The following is a 20,318-nucleotide window of genomic DNA, read 5'->3' on the forward strand; positions in this document are numbered from 1 at the left end:
ACACTGGGTAGGAAGGGGTTAATATCTGGGTTGATCAAAGGGTTAACTGTGCTGTGTGCTGTTTTACTAAGTGTGCTGTGTGTGATTTACTGTGTAAGCATGCTGCTTTGTATTGCTCTGCTATGCAGAGCAAAGGCCGCATCACTCATTTGCAGTCATCTGTGAATGAGAGACTACAAGTCCCAACAGCCTTAGTGGCTGTCAGCTTGTAGTCCTCAATGAACTACCATGGTGCTGTGAAGCGCCGTGGTAGTTTGTTCATTTTTCCTGTCAGTATATCTGCTTGCTTGCACATTTTTTTTACCTGCAAAAAATGTGCATTTATTATTTTTTTTCTAAAAGGTGAACTTATCCATTAAGGTAGACCTAGAGGTCTGCTGGAACGTGTTTCTCTCTACCACTTAGTCCGAACTTAATACTAAATTTATTGACTTTTTACTCTTCTTTTCTACTTTTCTCTTTCTTTTTTATTCTTTTGCTGATCCTGGATATCGGGATCAAGGTTGGTATTCTGAAGATTCTTATCTGAGAAAGTAATGCCTTACATATGGTACCGGCTATGCCATACTCACTGAATATTATTACTTATATCCTTTGTTGATACCCTAGACTTGGCATATTGTTTGCAATGCTGTACATGTACTGGAGTGGGGATGATGCCACCTGGGCCAGATTTCATTCCTTTGTCTAGAGATGATCTCTATGCTGTGCCTCATTTTGTATGAAAAATTCTTATATATATAAAAGATAATAAAAACACTGACAGTAAACATATGAAGGGAAAGAAACCACATGTAGGTGCAAATAATAATCAATGAATCTGCTGGCATGTAAAATAGTCATGTACTCCTGTTGGAATTGCTTAATTTTGAGTTCCAATATGGGTTTATACCAATACCATTTTTCTAAGTTATCAAGGCACATTCATTCATATCCCTATTTGTCCATGATCCCCACATTGCCCTCTTATCAGAAAGTTTGATCAAAATCTGATTGTTATTCTTGAGTTTATACAGCGTTTCATACTGTGTAACTGTCAAGTTATTACGGCCTCCAGAAATCTTACCCATACCATCTAAGGGACTATTGTTGTATCTGTGGTAAAGTCAGCTTCTGTTTCCTGCTTGAGTCTTATCAAGCTTGAACCTGACATCAACACTTTCTTCCGTTTCTCTTGCAGTTATCCTGAACAAAACGTTCTCCATGATCAACCATCTGTGGAACCAAGAGGAATTGCATCTAGTGTGTGTCTAGTGCCAAGTCCACACACATCAGTTTACCTAAATGTAGAATTTTCCATCACTGGAGCTATATAGAACTACAACCTGGTAAGTAATATAGATTTTTTTTATTACCTAGTGCTTGTGACATTGTTTTGCATTGCAAAGTGGAAGAGTTAGTTTGATTCATTTTTTGTCTGATTTCTAGAACAGACAGCAAAAATACATAGGAAAAACTAAAGTGATGAGCAGCAGTAGCTAAAAATACAGTATTTGCAAGATCTTAAAAGAAAATATTCCTGATCATACACAGAAAGTTATACTTCAGCATACCCAGTTCATAAAAGGACCAGAAAAGGGAAGAAATACATAAATTGCTCAATGTGCTGTTCTGATATTTTAATAAAAAGAAATCAGAGTAGAGAGAGAATAAAACCCAAAAAAGAATTCATTCTTGTAATTGAAATAGTGTCTTTGTTTAAAAAACTATTACAGCAGAAACACATTTTTTTTAACTTTTTGATTGAACATAATCTACACCACCTGACCATAAGGGTCCCTTTTTCAGAAGAATGGTCCTAGACTCTGTATATGCAAAGTGATGTTCAGGGCTTTGTACTAGAGCCTGTTCTTTTTTTTTTTTGTTTGCTGTAAGTGACGTAACTAAAGGTTTAGTGAGTATGGTACAGTGTGTCTTTTTGCTGATAATACAAAGGGGTGCAGTAGGGTCAGGGGTGGACTGACAACTCATGGGGCCCCTGGGCAATAGGGGATCATGGGGCCCCTGTGTCCTTGCCCAAACTCAAAAAAGCCTATGAAAAAGGTACCAGGGGCATCTCATGGGGCCCCCTACTGACCCCAGGGGCAATAGGGGATCATGAGGCCCCTGTGTCGTTGCCCAAACTCAAAAAAGCCTATGAAAAAGGTACCAGGGGCATCTCATGGGGCCCCCTACTGACCCCAGAAACTCCGGCAGTGCCCGAGTTTCCAAATGGTCAGTCCGCCCCTGAGTAGGGTTGATATCCCTGGAGGTGTCTGTAACATGAAGCATAAATTGGCATTGCTGGAAAATTGGTCAAATCAGTGGAAACTTTAGCTCAGTATTTCTAAATGTAAAATAATGTACCTAGGGAAAAAAATCCATTGATACAGTGCAATATTGGGAGTACATTGTTGGCCAGAACTACAGAGGAAAAAGATTTGAGGGTACTTACTTCAGATTGCAAAATGAGTAACACTGGCCAGGCAGTGAAAAAGTGAATAGAATTCTAGGATGTATCATTAGAGGGATCAACAGCAAAAGGAAAGAGGTCCTGATTCCCTTATCTTTAGTTAGACCTCATTTAGAATACTGTAATTTCAATATGAAGCTAAGTTGATGCTTGAACTAGACTCCCAGTAGAGGTAGTGAGTCAATTAACAGTAAGAGGATTCAAACACACTTGGGGAAAACATGGATCTATACTCAAAAAGTTAAAGAAAACGCTAGAGAGAGAGAAAATGGGGCAGGCTCGATGGACCACTTGATCTTCTTTCTGCTGTCACTCTTCTATGTTTGTATGTGAACATTGCAAGTGCATAGCTATAACCAATAATGCACTGGTACCAAATTGCACCAGTACCCTCAATGATACTGTGATAAGGGATCCAACATTCTGGGGTTAATTTACTAAAACTGGAGAGTGAAAAATCTTATGCAGCTCTTCATAGTAAGCAATTCTTTATAGTAACCAATCACCCTCCAGGTTTTAATGTCAGATTGAACAAGCTGAAGTTAGACACTGATTGACTACCATGCATAGTGAAAGCAGAGTTTTCACTCTCCAATTTTAGTAAATCAACCCCTCTGTGTCTGGATAGAAGTAATGATGATTATGGTGAGAAGCTGATCAGCACAGAAGATTATCTTTCATCAGGTTGATGATTTTTGCAATCCTGAATTCCTTGGAAAAAAATTATGTGGGTTTGCCATTGTTAATATGAGAAGAATTAATGGCCTACAAAAGTTGGTTAGTAACCATAGCAAACATGTTCATGTCTGCTTGGGTAATCTACTCCACTTTAGTGTTAAAAAGGGACTTTCTACATTGTATGTGGATTTCAGCTACACTGTAACAATGGTTGTATATTATTTTTGTAAAAGTACTCAAAGAATGGCACAGTTGAAGACTTTCGGTGACTTCTGCAAAACAGAAAACCACAAAATATTGAAACATAAAGCAACATAGTAGATTTAACTTGAAAAAGCTGTTTAAACATTTTGGACCAGATGCCTGCCATCAAATCATAAGTGGATTTTTTCCAAATCTAAGAAGGCTAAAATAAATAATATGTGGACCCAAAACAGAACTTTTCTTTCACACACTAATACTCTTTGTGCATCTGAGCACTTGCAGGAAGGAGAAACAATTCCTCAAAAGGTACACCCTGCTCTATATACAGTTTTAAAAAACTTAGCAGGGTTTTGAAGCTGAATGTCATTCAACCCCAAGTTAAACAACACTGCAAACCACTTGGATAAAAACAAGTTGTTCATCATACAGGTACTGAAAACATCAGATTTGACATTCAGAGATGTGGTTGGGTTTAAAGAAGTTACAAACTTGTATGTAACAGCTTTATTTTCAGAAGATAATGCCATTACATGATCCAGTTTTTAGTCTTGTGCCTCTGATAATGAATGTTCCAAATCACCTACAGTTGTGCAACAATAACCTCAGTGGCTTTTTAAAGGCCTTTTTACTGGTTATTTCCTCAGAAGAAGTTGATATATTAACGGAGGACTTTCATGACTTCAAAGCACTAGAAGACAATGAATTACAAGAGTCTGATGATATTGCACACTTCAAAAAGGACATTTGCTGATAAGGCAGCTCTATTCTTTCTGTAGACACTCTACAAAAGTAACTGCTATTTAGAGAGCATTATCTATGCTGTAGTCTACTGTCTTTTTTTATATGCCAATCCAGGTTACAGTGTTTACACTAATTATAGTGAGTTGGCATACTCTTAATTATTCCTCCATCTTGTGTTTTAACACTGTTTGCAGCAAGGTCCATACATTGCATGGACTTGGTATTCCTCCTTCTATTATAAGGTCATGGTCACTTCAGTGAGCTTATAGCAAAACTGTTCAGCAGATTCTGCTGAACAAATCAGTAGCTCTGATTAGCATCTAAAAAGCCCCTATTCATAGCTATTTACCTAAAATGTGACCCCCCCCCCATGAGATGCATATTCTCTGCCCTCTTTCCTCTTGTTCCTGCACCTCCACACCTTCACCTATCCCCTGCAGTACCTATCCCCCCCCCCCCAGCACAGATCCCCCCACCTCTTGAGGCTCGAAGGTAATTGCCAGCTTCCCTCCTCTGCCTTTCCCACTGACAATTACATGGGATTCACAGCCTAACAATACTTAAATAATTGCCCCCCCCCACTGCTTTAACCCTCCTTTCAAAGCTGCCCTTGCCGATCCCCAGAGGCCCCTCCACGCAGAACTGCTAGCCAGCTTTCCCTCCACCCCCCTCCCGCCCGCTGCAGCTGCTGCCAGGGAGTAAAAGACATTTTTTCGTGGGGGATCTTTCATAAACTCTGAAAGCTGTATGGAAATAATTTAAAAAAATGGAAAAATTGCAAAAATGGTCTGGCCACCCGAGTTTGATGCTAGGTTCACTGAAGTAATGCGAATTCCTTCAGTTTTGAAGTGCGATTCAAGGAGCATCTGCACTGTGATTCATCTGCTGTTCAGCTTTGATAGGAATTTGTTTTTCCTGTGACATCCATACAATTGAAATTTAGGATTAAAGTCACAGGTCTCTCTCTCCCTCTCCTTTCATAGCTCAAATGCACTTATTAGATGTAAATAATGAACACTTAAAAAAACAAAAACAAGATATAAACAAAACTACTACCAAATAATAGCAGTTTATTAGTGTTTGTGACCTCCCCGCCCCATCACCACCACCACCCATTTCTATCTATTGGTCTTCATATACGGGGAAAATTATAATAATAATTACATTCCCCTTCATGCAAAAAAAAAAAAACTTCAAAGAAAAAGTTATTGCATGTATGAACACAATTGCAAGAAACTGTCCTAATGTGATCCTCCATGCACTAAATTTCTTGCCAATAAATACCACATGCTACTCATCACCTTGCTGTATTGACATATGTATAAACAGGAGGTCAAAATACGTTTTCCCCTTTAAATGAGGTCAGTGATTTTAGCCACAGTTTCCTTCAAGAATAGCTAATTTGATTCAGTTCCCCATTGGTTTGCTCTCCCCACAAGGTGCTAAGCTTCAGCAGTGCTCAAAAAATCAGAACAAGGCCAATATTTTCCACCATTGTACTTATTGTAAAAACAGCAGTATTTATTAAAACCTCAAAAGAATTCCTCTTACATTTAAAAGTGTACAGAATTCTGGCGCACATCAGACTATAAGAATATATTAACTGTGTGGCCACTTAAAGGAGCTAAAAGATCAGCTTCACTTTACTGGAATTCTATGTGACATCACTTCCAGTCATTGACTCTGCCCCCACATCTTTTGTCACTGTCACATGACTTTCTTAAGGGTTAGGATACATTTTCTCAATTCACCCTTTATATACCTGGGAACTATTGGTTTCTATGCAGCCGGAGCCATATTGAAAATGAGCCAGGGGGTTGCTATTTTGTTTTGGACCAAGTACAATACATATAAATATGCTAAATCCACTCAGCCATTTTATGTGGGATTAGTGTTAGAGGGGTTCCCACCAAGAGTGGCTTTAGGAGAGATCACATTATCTTAAGGGAACACATGTCAATGCATGCAGCAACCTATAGAAATTATAGGGAATAAAAAAAGGGGTTAAATTTGCACATGGAGGTTGTGTGGGAGGTACCTTTATTATGATTGGGGTGCACCTTATTTTTTTAGAAGGTTTTGGCTGAAAAACTGTTTCTTTGGTTGAACAACATTACTACTATATGTTCTAAGATATGCTCATCTCCCTTTCTTATATTTTAGTCTAACCAAACATCTTGTCCAACCACTACAGTGTTTGTGGCTATTTTCTTGAATGTTTATTTCAAATAAAACCTGCTTCATCTCTCCCTCTTATATTGCAGCATAAACAAGCGTCTTACATATCGTCCAGCCAAAGAATGATATTTGTGGCTATTTTATCTAACAAAATCTAAAAAAACAACAGTGGCAGTAGGATTTTCTTGATACTGACAAAGACACAGACATATAAGGTTAAAATCTAATTTGTATTACAGAAAGATATAATATTTAAACAACATTGCTTGTGTAACCACATCCTTACTGCGCTATAGCCAAATGATGGCTACAGCGCGGTTGTCCAGTTCTGGGAGGGCGTCATATGACCAATAACCGGAAGCTGTCACAGAGCAGATTGGCACTGATCATCAGGGCACTGATGATCAATGTCCTGCGGTGCCACCCATCAGTGCCACCCATCAATGCACCCCATCAGTGCTGCCCAGCAGTTGCACCCATCAGTGCCACAAGTCAGTGCCCAGCAGTGCCGCCCAACAGTGCCACCTGTCAGTGCCATCAGTCAATGCTGTCATTCAGTGACATCAATCAGCGTCGCCTGTCAGTCAGCGCCACCCATCAGTGTCACCCATCAGTGCCCCCTATCAATGCCCATCAGTGTCGCCTATCAGTGACCATCATTGCTGCATATCAGTGCAGTATTATCAGTGCCTCCTCATCAATGCCCACCAGTTCCACCTCATCAGTGCCACCTCATCAGTGCAGCCTATCAGTGGCCATCAGTGCTGCCTATCCATGCCACCTCATCAGTGCTGCCTATCAGTGCAGCCTCATCAATGCACATCAATGAAGGAGAAAAATTACCTGTCTGCCAAATTCAATAATAGAAACAAAGAAAAACTTTTTTTTTCAAAATTTTTTGCTCTTTTTTTGTTTATATTGCAAAAAATAAAACACCCAATGGCGATTAAATACCACCAAAAGAAATCTCTATTTGTGTGAAAAAAATGATAAACATTTCATATGGGTACAGTGCTGCATGACTTCGCAATTGTCATTCAAAGTGCGACAGCGCTGAAAGCTGAAAACTGGCCTGGGCACAAAGGGGGTAAAAGTGCCCGGTAGGCAAGTGGTTAAAAATCCCTCAGAATAGGCTGTACTACAATTGCACCAATGGTGCTATCTCACACCCACAAGCTGTTATTTCAAAGTAAAGGTGAGTCTGTAGTTAGCCAATCTTGACATGTTTCACAGTTTCCAGCATCTTCAGGAGTATATTGAGGGAAAATAGTTCTATAACAAAACAAGAAATATACAAAATAATACAACATAATATCAAAATATCAAAAATCATAGTACAGCTTATCATAACATAATATGGGGTGCATTGTAAGTGGTGACTGTCTTGGCACTTATCCCAGGACACTGGATGGATCTATAGAGCCAGACCACAGTGTTGCGCCAAACAAATATCCCCTGGGGCTAATGTGGGAGCAAGTCTAAAGGCCATAACTGCCTATATGCATATAATGTTTTAGAATAAACACCATATCATGGATCTATTTATTTTCAGCTAGGACTATTAAGAGAAAGTATAAAACATACCAGGCCTGTAATAACATCACACTTCCAAAATGGGGCTGATGAGATTTAAGTTGAAAAGCACGTGGTTCACACCTTTCAGATCATAAGATGTATACTTAACCTTGGATTAACACCCGCCAATACTGAACACTTGCTATTTGAATATTTTATCTAAAAAATAATACACTCTAGTTTTTATTTGAAGATAAAACATGGCTCATCTCTCCCCCTTTATATTGCTGCCTAACCAAGCTGCTTACATGCTTTCTAACCAGTGAACAATAATACATAAAACATGCATTGGCTTCTTCTATTTGATGCCTATTAAAGTGCTTGTGTATTGTCCTGATGCTAGCCAATTCATTTCCAAACACATACCTGAAACCTATACTTTTAATATTTGGGGAATCATTGAAAATTCAGGATGGGAGTAGGTTCGAGGTATGTGGGATTGTGGTTTAAAGTGTGTTTGTGTACTTTGTTTTGACTTTTTATTAAACTTTTAAAACAATCCAGTGTGATACTGTAAAAAAAAACAAACAAACTATACTAATGAACTTTTATTTGAATGCCTAATTTGTATGAAGTTGAAGGTTATAGCTTTTTTTTAGTACATTTTCTTAATGCTTTTAGATTTGTTGTGGCTTCTATGTCTACTAGTCAATTCATGCCTATTACCACTTGAAAAAATAATCAGGTGTCACAGACAATCTACCTAAAAAGCTTTTATTCAAGTTATAATAATCAGATCAGGAAATGCAAAAAAAAAAATCAAATATGCATGCAAAATGCGTGGTGTCAGAGTACTGCACTACTGACTGTTCACAAAAATCGTACTATTCTGTAACATCACATAAAGCTTGAAGTCATTTTCCACTTTTGCTGTCAAATTTTAGAAAACCCCACTATATGTTTTTTATGTGTTCCCATTCACACAGCATGCCTACACATTTTCTCTAAAATATTTCTTACCTTTTAAATGTTTCTTAAGAGGAAAATATGTCTTGGCTCAAGGGCAAGCATTTCTGAAATTCAGAGTAAGTCTGTATCCAATGGAAAGGCTTCGGACAGTTTGAATCCCATTCACATTAATGTATAATGCAGGAGTCAAGCTTCTAAATCCTTAACCCTTTAGTAGGACAGACAATGTTAAGATCTAGTTTACAAATGATAATGGGATCTATCAGCACAGCACAGATAAAACTAATACAATATTTTCTTTGGTTATGCTACGTGAATGAGAACATGTAACAAATACAAAATAGGTGTTGTCTCAATATGAGTGAAAATATGGAAAAACACTTTAATGGCATCTTGCAAGCATACTATTCTAGGACTTGTGTTTTTTCAATGTCACTCTCAAAGTAGAATTTAGAGGACCCTCTCCCTGTTCTATGGAATATGTATATATATATATATTATTTTATTTATTTATTTATTTATGTATTTTACTGTGTTGAATGCTAATCACCACAATGCCGAACCTCACACGTCCTTTTTGACAATAGCTTACCTATGAAAAAAAAGAAGGCCAGAAATTTGAGTTTATGTGTGCCACATAAACTTCAATAAAAGTTAATGGGATTCACCGTTCTGTTCAGTTTTGCAACTTTTAAACAGTATTCAATGAACCCACAGCATTCTGCTAACACCCCAAGAATTGAACCTGGGAACATTTGCCCTTCCCTAATGCTGAACAAGTTGTGTGCCAGCACATGTGTCAAACTATGCAAAAGTTTGTGTTCTTTGATGTGAATCTAAATTTTACCAAGAAATGTTATCTATACAAACTTTTTTTTGTTACAAGGGGAGTAATCAGTAATCGAAAATACATTCCCAAATGTAGACAAGCAATGGAATCATGTTTTTATTGCATTACAACAATTAATAAAAGACATTGCAAAATACCACTTTTGTGAAGAAGTCTGAATATTTTTTCATGCTCATGTCATTATTATGAATTGGATCTTGAATCATCCTGCCTGTTTGATAGGAGAAAAGTACTTTTCTTTGAATAATTGGTCATACACCTTGTTCTGCAGGAGAAGCTATGCTGTTAGTTCTTTTTAGTTCTAGCAGATCTAACCAGCATTTTCCTGACTTCTTTCAATTTTTATCTTTTTAAGTATTTTCTTATTATAACCTTTTAGCACAAAATTGACATGGAAATGTTGCTTAGGTCAGCTAGATAACACAAAGCTATATAGTGTAATAAAATCCTTGGAAGATTTCTACAATTTATAAGCTGACCTAGATACATTAGCTGATTAGGAAACTACATGGCAAATGAGTTTCTGTGTGGATAAATATAATGTTCTATATTTGGGGAAGTACAAATAGACATACAATGGGGGTAAATAGGGTTAACTGCTGATGGAAAAGATTTGAGGAGTTCTGACATCATTTAGATCAAGAGACAGTGGCATCATTTTGCTCTGATAAAAAAAATTGCAGCACTGCCCCATCTTGAATATGTAGTTCAATTCTGGGCACCTGTTCACAAAAAGGAGGAAGTCTGAAAGTGTTCAGACAAGAGCTATTACATTAATAAGAAACACAGTGGACCTCAGTTAAAAAGAAAGGCTAATTGAGCTCTCTTTATAAGAGACATTCCAGTGCTGGCTTAACCAATAAAAGTTCTGACAGTTAAAGTGAAGCAAAACCCAAGAACAAAAATGAAATCTATAGCAGCTTACCAATCTTTAGATGCAGTGGTTTTCTTTCTTTCCTGCGCTGGTTTTCTTTTTAATTTTCTGACTTTTTTAAAAATGTATTTTTATTTGGTAATCATACCAAAAATACACCTCTTATCTTGGTGAGAATAATCACTTTCAGTACTGTACAGTACCTATAAAAGAGCAGTGCTGTCATCTTAGGACAGGAAATGGGTTATGGCTTCTTGTAGCCTTCCCTCTTTCTTCATCTTCATGACACAGAAGGAGGTAGTCTGTAGACTGAAAAAGTGAACAGGGTAGGGCTGTTAACACGGTTTTAAATTTAGTGCAGAAGAGGCCAAGTACACAGGAAGTTATACGTTTGCTAGATTTCTGGCAGGATCAATAGTTATTTTTTTGTACTTGCATCGTTATTAAAGAGAAAAAAATGGTGCCCAGATTTTGGTGCTCTGTAAAAAAGTATACAAAAATGGACATAATGTTGGGCAGGCAGGAAAGCAGATTCCTTTCTAGTTCACCTTATGTAACTCAGTGTGGGCGTACTTAGTTTTGCTGCTAAAAAATAAAGTGGGTGCAGGAAACCTTAAATACACCTGGCATGTTTTGACCTTCCCTTGTTGAGCAATGCATTTATGATAATCTCCCACAATATACAATACATAGTCATGTGAACAAGTAAGTACACCCTGTGAGCTGGGGATAGGTAGTGGGTGTAGAGCTCCCTGGGGTGAGCAACCTTTGTTTCACAGATACCAGTCCAGTAGTGTACAAGTTATTTACAGGTGTTGTACAGTGCTTCAGAGACAAAACAAATCAAACTTCAACAAAACAAAACCTAGCTGCGTCTCAGTTCTTACCAGGGGCGGACTGACCATTTGGAAACTCGGGCACTGCCTGAGGGCCCGGGGTTAGTAGGGGGCCCCATGAGATGCCCCTGGTACTTTTTTTATAGGCATTTTTGAGTTTGGGCAAGGACACAGTGGCCCCATGATCCCCTATTGCCTGGGGGACCCACGAGTTGTCAGTCCACCCCTGGCTCTTACTATACATTCACAATCCTACCTAACAGGCTGCCTGAGTCTGATGCATGTCAGCCACCATATACACAGTTTTGCAGTTCTCACCAACCATTAACTCTAACAGACATGGCATGTTTGCTACGTTGGCTGCAAAGCAATGATTGTGTGCCTCAGGTGAACCTAAATTACTTGACAGGGAGCAAGGCAAAATCTAGAGTGGATCACAGCACCAGGGGTCTTGAAAGATAGAAGAAAGGTACCTGAGATATGTATAAATCCCAAAGAGGACTTTTCTGGGCATCCTGTTAGACCCCATGAAAATTGTTGAAGAGGCAAATATTAGATGCTATTTCAAACAATGCCTACAGAAGGTGATATACTAAAAGGAATTGTGCATACAATGTACATGGTGTATTCATTCTCCTAATCTAAATGAACAAAATTTCAGATTTGGCATGTGGATAATATGAGTACACCACCACGTTTACCACCACTTCAAATTTATAAATCTTTACATTTAGATGTTCCAGAATACATGCCAATGTTTAGAACCTCCTTTAGGAGTATGCAAGTGGAGCTTGTCTTATTTAAACCTTAGATATATCTGGTCTAGTATCCTCTATGCTGATGATGTGCAATATTGTCATTTCAGGATAAAAAAATGCTCCCCAATGCCCTCAGGCATCCAGAGGTTTTGAATGCCTATGAGTCTGGCAAAATGATTCAAAAGGTCATAAACTTATTTGAGATCATTCCACTGTAAGGAAATTACAGTGGTATAGATTCCAAACAACTAAACAACTATCTATGCTATCTTGTGCAAGACTGACCTGCAAATTTAGTCTAAGAGCTGTCTGTTTGATACTAAAATAAAACGCCAAAAAACCCATAATTTCATTGAGGTGTCTGCAAATAACTCAAATTACAGTGTGACATTCAACATACAAGCAAAGGCCAGGAGTTCTGGAAAAATCTGCGGTGGGCTGATAAATCAAAAGAATTCTCATAACAACTGTAAACTATGGTGGACGACATGTTATGGTTTGGGGTTGCTTTGTTGATGCAAGGCTTTGACTGCTTGCAGTCATCAAGACAACTATGAATTGATGAAAATGTGAGGACATTTGTCCAAAAGTCTAAAACCAGATGAGATGAATGCTTCAAGATGATAATGTTCTAAAGAACAGTAGCAAATCCACCAAGGAATGGTCCCAAAAGAAGGAGATAATGGTTATAGTTAAGGTTATGGTAAGATCACATTGAAATGTTGAGAGGGGAGTTTGAAACTAACAGTTCATGCAAGAAAACCTAAAAACATCTTGCAACTGAAGGAATTTTGCAAGGAGGAGTAGTAAAAAAACTTTCACTGAGTGGATGTCAGAGATGAATGGGTAGCTATGCAATACTTCTTGAAGAAGCCATTTCTGCTAAAGGTGGCAACACAGGCTTCTGAAGCTAAGGGTGTACTTACTTTTTTAATAGTACACCCTTACACCTATAGATATTTTTGTTAAATAAATGATTGAAAGGGCACATTTTTGTGTTTTTATATTTAATTATATCACCTTTGGCTGTAGGCACTGTTTGGATAAGGATCTAAAGTTTGCCTAGTCAAATCTCTTAAAAAAAGTAAACAATTTCCACGATGTGTACTTACTTTTTCACTTGATTGTATTTTTTATTTAGTATTTTGTATAGTGTTTTTTTGTTTATATCAAATTATGCAGGCAGTCTACGTACTGTGGCTGCTTGTCTTGCTTAACAATTAAAACATAAAAAGCAGACAACAACTCAAATTTAAGGATGAAGCAAACATACCTAGATCCAGTTGAATGTGGGTTTGGTGAACTGTACTGAGGTTCGCATGCTGAGTCCGAAAACTCATTAAAGTCAATTCAGCTGAAGGCTAAAACCAGTAATGGGCATTTTCTAGGCTACTAGGCAAGGGATTGTTGAACAAATAGTATATTCCTGGGGGACATTTACCAAAGCAAAAGCAAACTTTATTTGACAGGGAGCAGTGATTTTAACAGTGCTTAACCTCCCTGGCAGTATTCGCGAGTGTAGCTCGGGGTAAAGTTTCAGTACCAAAAGCGGTAACCCCGAGCTACACTCGGGAATACCCTGCAGCGTTGCTCAGGGATTCCCTGCAGCACTTACCTTGTCCTGCGCTCCTGAAATTTGTCCCCTGCAGCGTCCCCGGCCATCTCCTCCAGCCGATGCCGGCATCCATCTTCCAGGTCCCTGCGAGCGTCAGGACGTACGGGGGCTGGAACCGGCGGGAAATTTTAACATTTTAAAAACTGACATTCACTAATACACTAAAATCACATAGTAAAACATTACTGTATCAAACCATTTCACATACATTTTGTCCCTAGTGCTTTGTCCTGTGCCCTGCCTGCATTTTTACTGTTCTTATTGCCTGGAAACTGGGAAATGTCCATGGTGTCCAAAAAGTGTCCCTTTAGGTCAAAAGTGGTTTTAGACCAGCTAGAGAACAGCGATAGTACATCAGAACCACTTGCAGAATTGAGTGATAATGATTTGTGGGGAAATTCATCATCAAACACTGAAAACGATTCTGCGACTGAGTTCAGCGATGTGAGAACGTGGCGCTATATTTCAAACGACATATTTCCATGCAAAAAAAGTACTGCTTTCAGCACAGAAATATGGACATAATCATACCGCTAGGGAGGTTAAAATGAAACATTCAAAATGCTAAATTTCAATAAATAACATACTTGTGGGATGCCCTTAACTTGCCTTCGAAGTGGGACATCTGCACCATGTATACAACCTAATGCAGCAAAATTGAAATTCACAAAGAACAAAAAAAATGGTGTTCAACCACTTACCGTTCAGCCCATGTACATTCGGATGGAAGCAGTGCCGAAGCGGGTGGCCGGAGGACACAGCGGAAAACACTGATCGCTGTACGGGACCTCTGTGTGAGGTCACAATCATGTGATCACTGATTGGCCAATCAGTGATAACATGAATAGAAGTAAACAAGATGTCACTTGCTGATATCATTGCTTACTACTAGTAAAATCTGTGAATGATCACAGAGGTCACATTGTACAAGGCTATTCACAACAACCTTGTACCATGTGACAAGCTGTGACCAATAACAGCTCTCACAGTATTTCTCAATGGCTGCAAGAATTCAGCCAGAGAGAAGGAGAAATGATTGCTTTTACAGCCTTTATGGATGTAAAAGCAATCAGTGTAAAAAAAAAAAATCTTCATCACCCCCCCCCCCCCTGCGAGTAGTAAAGTGTCACTATGGTGACACTGTACTGCTAGGGTGACAGTATGTTAAAAAACAAACAAACATAAATAATAAAATAAAGATGTAAAACATTTTTTTTGAAAAATTAAAATTTTTGGTTATAAACTAATTTGGGTTATTTTTTTTTACTAAAAAGATAGATGAATACATTTTGGCCAACATTTATGAAAAACGATTATTTATTTGCTAAATTTTATAAGAAAAACACTTTTATATAGCAAAAAAATAAAAATCCCAGTGGTGAATAAATACCACCAAAATAAAGTTTTATCTGTCTCCAAAAAATGCTAAACAATTCATATGGGTACACTGTTGCATGGCCGTGCAATTGTCAAAGTGTGATAGCACTGAAAGCTGAAAATTGGCCTGGTCAGGAAGGGGATGAAAGTGTCCAGACTTGAAGTTGTTAAATTGCCAGTAAATGACAGCTTCAGCCACTTACCATGTTTTGTAAACAAAGCAACCAAGAATTCCATAAATCTTTATCTGACCCTTATCCTAAATGGGGATCTGATATAGATGATAGTGAGCGGGGAATGGCATGGGGTCCTAATTTAAAATATACCATGCACCATGTAATGGATGTCAAGGAGAACTCCATGCAACCCCCAAAATTTTATATATATATACTGCATCTCTCTCTCTCTCTCTCTGTATATATATATATATATATATATATATATATACAGTTGCAAGAAAAAGTATGTGAACCCCTTGGGATTACGTGGAGTTTTGCATGAATTGGGCATAAAATGTGCTCTGAACGTCATCTAAGTCACAACAATAGAAGAACACAGTCTGCTGAACATAATACTACATAAACATTAGATGTTGCCATGGTTTAATTGCACAGAACATGTAAACATTCACAGTGCAGGGAGGAAAAAGTATGTGAGGCCCTAGCCTAATGACTTCTCCCAGAGCTAATTGGAGCCAGGAGTGAGCCAACCTTGACTCCAATCAGTGTGATGATATTGGATGTGTTGCTGACAGCTGTCCTGCCCTTAAAAAACACACACCTGTTTTGGGTTTACTGGTTTCAAGAAGCACTGTCTGATGTGAACCATGTCTCGCAAAAAAGAGCTCCAAGAAGACCTACGATCAAGAATTGTTGATTTGCATGAAGCTGGAAAGGGTTACAAAAGTATCTCCAAAAGCCTTGATGTTCATGTGTCCATGGTAAGACAGACTGTCTACAAATGGAGAAAGTTTAGCACTGTTGCTACTCTCCCTAGGCGTGGTCGTCCTGTAAAAATGACTGCAAGAGCACAGAGCAGAATGCTGCATGAGGTAAAGAAGAATCCCAGAGTGTCAGCTAAAGACCTACAGAAATCTCTGGCACATGCTAACATTTTTGTTGACACATCTGCAATAAGGAAAACATTAAACAAGAATGGAGTACATGGGAGGACACCACGGAGGAAGCCATTGCTGTCCAAAAAGAATATTGCAGCACGTTTGAAGTTTGCAAAAGAACACCTGGATGTTCCACAGCACTACTGGCAAAATATACTGTGGACAGATGAAACCCAGATTGAGTTGTTTGGGAAGAACACACAACACTATGTGTGGAGAAAAAAAGGCACAGCACACCAACATCAAAACCTCATCCCCACTGTAAAACATGGCGGAGGGAGCATCATGGTTTGGGGCTGCTTTGCTGCCTCAGGGCCTGGACGGATTGTTGTCATTGATGGGAAAATGAATTCCAGAGTTTATCAAGACATTTTGCAGGAAAACGTACGACCATCTGTCCGCCAACTGAAGCTCCGCAGAGGATGGGTGATGCAACAGGACAATGACCCAAAGCATACAAGTAATTCAACAAAACAATGGCTGCAACAGCACAGAATACGCCTTCTGGAGTGGCCCAGTCAGAGTCCTGACCTCAACCCGATTGAAATGCTGTGGCATGACCTTAAGAGAGCGATTCACACCAGACATCCCAAGAATATTGTTACACTGAAACAGTTTTGTGAAGAGGAGTGGTCCAAAATTACTCCAGATCGTTATGCAGGTCTGATCTGCAACTACAGGAAACGTTTGGTTGAGGTTATTGCTGCCAAAGGAGGGTCAACCAGTTATTAAGTCCAAAGGTTCACTACTTTTTCCTCCCTGCACTGTGAATGTTTACATGTTATGTGCAATTAAACCATGGCAACATCTAATGTTTGTGTAGTATTATGTTCAGCAGACTGTGTTCTTCTATTGTTGTGACTTAGATGACGTTCAGAGCACATTTTATGCCCAATTCATTCAAAACTCCACGTAATCCCAAGGGGTTCACATACTTTTTCTTGCAACTGTATATATATAGTGATGGTAAAAACCCAACCTTGAGTTCAGACTGAACCTTGAAGTCTCCTAGTCCCAACCTGCAACATCCAATAAGTGAAAACCATGGCAATTTATCAGTTCATATTTATGCCTGCCACAACCTACAGTGAGCTTTGAAACCCTTGGATGTAAACAAGGGTCTCTGTGGGCAAAAGCATGGTAAGTCACCAGATGTTAAGGGGTAAACTAAAGCCAATCAGAGCAGAGATCAAATTTAGGAAATCATTTGGAGACAAGACAAAAAAGAAAACTAGGCCCGAGAAGAAGGCATAGATAAAAGTAGGAAGCCATATCCCAAGCAGGTAGTAGGTGGTGTAAGGGGCAAGTCTCAGTTCTTCTGGCCTTTACTGTAATCTCTAGCAGTGAGAACAGGACTGAGCTTCAAAGCTTTCAATTGAACCTTGCTGATGATTATTATTATTATTATACAGTATTTAAAAAGCGCCAACAGTTCACTCAGCGCTGATGATAAGGAGTAACTGAAGAGTAACCATAACAATGAGCACGTAGCAGCAACATACTAAACTGAGACTAAAGTATGCATACAGGTAACACATACCCTTGCTAAAAGAAGCTAGGTAAAACAACCTGTGGTGTAACAATGGTAAAAGTGTATAGACGGCTGTGATAGTGCTAGAACCTACCACTGTGTTAGAAGAGGAAATTATGGGCTCGTGTAAATCTCTGAACTAGATGTAGAAAAACACAAATCCAAGTTGAGATAGATAGATAGATAGATAGATAGATAGATAGATAGATAGATAGATAGATAGATGATAGATATATACTGTATTTACGGCATATAGCTTTAGGACAGTGTATTTCACAGCAAAACACCTGCACATTTCCCCACTTTTTATTCTTTTGAGGACCCCTTACAAGAACAAATAGTGTGTCCCTCCCTTCTACGTGAAACTTGACTAAACATCTGACTAAAGTAGTTTCTTTAAAATGCTGTTGTTCTGGTGTTGATTAAGATGTAACTGTATTGTAAATGTAAGTGACAATGACCCTAAACTTGAGCAGAGTTAAAATTATTAATTTTGCAGCTTAGCTTTTTTACACTGGACATTTAAATTTTGATGCAAGGAAAAATAGATAAATTATTGCAATTCACTTCTATTCTCTTGATTTTAAAATAGCTATTTTGAATAAGTCCAGTGAAGTCTGGAAGATTAATGAATGAATTCAAACATCCATGCTAGAGCTGTCACACCCTATGATTTCTATTTTTAAAAATTAACCAACTAAAAAGAAAAAGATATTCCTGTTTCTCACAAGAAATTGAACTAAAAAAATAGTAAGTGGTGCCTAGTTTGGAGATTTTGTAGCAAACAGAATGGAATTTCATCTAACTCAGGGGCACTAAAAACCTCAACAATTATACGAATGTATAAAATAATCTGAACTACTGAATGGATGGGTGTTAACATTATAAATATAATATATACATATAAATATAATATAGCAGTTTAACACATCTGACATAACAAGGTAGAAACAAAATGCCAGATTTTTTTCACATCAGTATTATAATATTTTAAGTAGATCAGTCATAAACCGTTGCAAATCAAACTTAGCATTCAATGAAAGAAAGCACAAACACACGTTACACTTGCCACAAATTACATATTAAAGTGACCAACAGTTTTAGAGCTGTGGACAGTTACATTTACATACAAACCTTGATTTTTTTTCTTTGGCCTATTGGGGCCAAGCATTGCTTTGTGAGATGTGGAAGATGACATCTAGACTGAACTCTAGGTCTCAATCACACTTGAGCACTTGTGATCTTGGACAGAATCGCTACAGTTCTGCCTGGGATCCCAAAACGCTCTGCAGAACTGACAAGTTGCACCACACTTTTTCAGGTGTGATTCTGTCATGATTGTCATGCGATAAATCACGCTGTCCAAAAAGGAGTATTAGCTTCTTTTGGGGCAACAAACTTTGTGTGGTGCAGTTTGTGTGACTGCAGCGGGATTTATTGCAAGACAATTGCGGCAGAATCACAACCGTGTTTAGGTGCCATTGAAAATGAATGGCACCTGAAAAAGTGTGCTGCAATTTGTCAGTTCTGCAGAGTGTTTTGGGATCATGGTCAAAATAGAGGCAATTCTGCTTGCGATACAAAACGTCCAGATATGAACGGAGCTTTAATTGTTCAAAAGTTTGTTCAAATGCCTGAACATTTAACCATTCAGCAGTAGCCAAATATAAAAACATTAAAGTTTTTCTACTGCTATTATATATGACAGTTGTTAGAAAAGCAGTGGATACCAGCACCCACCATATCCTTGGTAACCAGTGACATCACCAGGCCCTGATTATAAACTCCCCAGCCATGGAAATAAAGGGGCATCAATAGTGGTTGGAATCATTGTCTAAATATGGCCATATCCTATTTTTGCAAATACACCACTGTGTATACTTACTCCTTTGTTTACACCACAGATGACAGCTCAGGGAGCTGTCATTCATCACAAAAAGTCATCAAGATCAGGTGTGTGCTCATCAGCCAGCAGGTGTTCTTCATCATCGAAACTAAAGTGAATCTGCATCACTGGATGATGGGATCGATGATGGATATACGTTAGGAGACTTTTTTCAGTTTTTTATTTTTTACAAAAGGTCTTATTAAAAGGTCAAAAGCTTCTGTATTTACTTTTATTTATTTATTTTTTCATAATTTGTAGGGGTATGATCTATCCCTAACTAATTCAAGTGAAGAGGTTTGTATCTGGGGACCCCCTTTATTAAAGAGGGCTTTCAGATTCTAATAAGCCACCCCACCCACAGGCTCCCACAACTTGTCCTCATCAGTATGGGGGACAGTTTCTTTTCAAAGTGTGCTCCCCTGGCAAGATACCCCACCCCAAAGTTGAGGTTATGTGGCCTGGTAAAGTTCTAGAGAGGAGCCACACACTTGTCCCCCCCTTTCCTGGCCTGCAAGGCTGCAAGCTTGCACTGCATTTGAGTTAAACAACCCAACTTGTCACAGGGCTCATAGTAGCCACTTACTTTTTCCTTCTTGTCCTCTTCAAGGTTACATAGCAGGCAATTTCTTTGAGAGTGCTGACAATATGTCTTTTTTTCGTCCTCCTCATCCTCAAGAGTGCATAGCAGCCAGTTTCTCATAGTGTTTCTAATGTATGCGCTTACTCCCCCTCCTT

This window comes from Staurois parvus, unplaced genomic scaffold, assembly GCF_062004578.1.
Source record: "Staurois parvus isolate SC_StPar_1 unplaced genomic scaffold, SC_StPar_1.0 ptg000599l, whole genome shotgun sequence".
Taxonomy (NCBI): domain Eukaryota; kingdom Metazoa; phylum Chordata; class Amphibia; order Anura; family Ranidae; genus Staurois; species Staurois parvus.